General features: G+C 35.0%; 1 long non-coding RNA gene across 1 annotated transcript; it reads right to left on the minus strand.

Moving 5' to 3' along the window:
• Positions 1 to 1531: 1531 nt before the first annotated feature.
• On the minus strand, positions 1532 to 2303 carry LOC129439449 (uncharacterized). The gene is made up of 3 exons (XR_012365203.1): positions 1980 to 2303; positions 1800 to 1888; positions 1532 to 1713 (listed from the first exon to the last, which is right to left on the minus strand). It is a non-coding gene; the product is annotated as an uncharacterized lncRNA (long non-coding RNA).

The raw sequence follows: 2303 nt of genomic DNA on the forward strand, positions 1-2303 counted from the left end.
CGGGTGGATATCAGCTGTTACTCAGAGAAGATCGAGCTGCGGTGGGCTTAGTTCACCTCACGTCACAGCATCTAATGGAAACACTGCATATGGAGGCAGAGCGGTAGATGTAATGCAACACATTTTAAACTACAAATAAGAAAAGAGCCATCAAAGTGCCCAGGTTGAGAAAAGAGAAAAGATGAGGAGAAATGTAAAGAAGATAAAAGTATGTATACTGCTATATATAATGAAGTATAATATATATGTAGCTTTCTATTCAATTACACATAGAGCAGTACTATTATTTTTTCTGTCCAATATATCTTATATAACATGGACTAATTCAAAAGTTATGGGATCACTTTCAATTATTAATATTTTCCCACATATAATAGAAAATGTATGAAAACTGAAATAATAAAGAACATAATGAAGTCAATACTATGACTGAAAACAATCCAAAATAAATCAAAACAGAAACACTTACTGGTGGTAATTTTTATAATAGTTTTAAATTTAAGTATACAGGAATTAAATTTGTTAGTTAAGTGCAAGGTTTTAATAGGTCTTAGTTAACCCTTTATAGGGCACTCATTGAAATCTTTGGAAATTCTCATTTTTAACCTCAGAAAGATAATGGGGAATGTTACAGGACATTTTCACCTTTGGCTGAGAGAAAACTACATGACTCTATTACTTCAAATGAAGGCAGGTGGAGGGCACTTTGAATGTGTGCGGAAGTGACTAAATATGGTCACTTGCCCCATAAAGGGTTTTAAGATAAGATTAAGAAAAGATTTACTTAGGCTACTTTTATAAAATAACGTATATTAAAAAGATAAAACCATTGCTTATATATTTTCAAGTATTATTATACATTAAATAATAGAAATTAAACATGACATTTACAGAAACATTGTACTTTTTTGAACGTTAAAATAGCTCTGCGGCCCCCCGATGAACTGTCTGTCTTTAAAATGGCCCCAAGCCAGTTTGAGTTTGAGACCCCTGGTCTAGAACAAAGCACTCACATACCTCATATGGGTAATATACTATTGCCGCAATAGTTAGCCTGTCTGGAACCGAGCTGACTTGAACCACTATAATGTTTGACACTTGCATTACATGCGAACGGCCCCTACGCTAATAGAAATTCTGTTTTTCTCTCCCTGTCTCGTCCTCCACTACGAGGACAATGAGACAAACAGACCCAGTTCCTGTTGCTGTGAAGATCATCGCATCACTGATCCACTGACTGTCCTTCAACGTGATGACCAGCCGATGTCCGACCAACGACCACCGGCTAAACCAGTTTAATTCGCTTACCCGCCTCCTATCCCTACCGTATCTATATATATATATATATATATATATATATATATATATATATTAATTCCTCCTAAGGGTTTTTGTCCTTCTAGGAGTTTTTCCCATTGGGTTTTTTTTCCTAGGGGTTTTTTTCGTCCCAGGGAGAGTCAGCCAACTTTGGCTTAACTTAGCACTTTACTGTATACGTTACATTATTAATATGCTCACTTGTACGGCTATCTCTACTTCTTATATTATCTATTGATTTTCTGTGTTCTCCTCTACATCTTCTCATGTAAAGCTGCTTTGCAACAATTAACACTTGTGAAAAGCGCTATATAAATAAAATTGAATTGAATTGAATTGAATTGAATTGAAGTCCTATAACTCCACTGTCAGAGAGCCCACAGTCCTGGTCTGTAACTATCAAACAAGAACAACAAATATTTAGTAATTAATATATAATTGTAATCCATGCTCTGCAGAATTTAGAGAACCATACACTTTACCAGTAGGAAGCAGCAGTCATGACTAATTAGCAGAGGTTTCATTTAAAATCTGCAGAGACCCCCCATGACCAGGATTGGTGACCACCGTCCTACAGCATGAAAGTAAAAACATAAATACACATTATACTAAATATATTTAAATTGGAATGAGTAACAAGAAATACCATGCTCATTCCATACCCATGGCCATGCATAACTCCCAGATGCCAGAATTGTATCAGCTGACTGCAGTTTTTCAGGTGCTGCCCTGTTGTACTCATCTATAGCCACAACGAATTTGGCCTTTTCCTCCAAAATCTTTCGGTGAAGTTTGTCTTCTCTCTTTTCCATCTTAAAAAACAAATGTGATTTGTCATAATCTGTACAGTTTAAGACTTTATCTTAAAATGTTATATAAATGCATTTATGTATGATACATACAAGTGAATCATCAAAGTATATTTTGCACAAATGTATGAATTTTTTAAATTAATGCTGTCCAGGGTTGAAATTTGTTAGAAGTCG

The sequence above is a fragment of the Misgurnus anguillicaudatus genome, chromosome 22, assembly GCF_027580225.2.
Source record: "Misgurnus anguillicaudatus chromosome 22, ASM2758022v2, whole genome shotgun sequence".
NCBI lineage: Eukaryota > Metazoa > Chordata > Actinopteri > Cypriniformes > Cobitidae > Misgurnus > Misgurnus anguillicaudatus.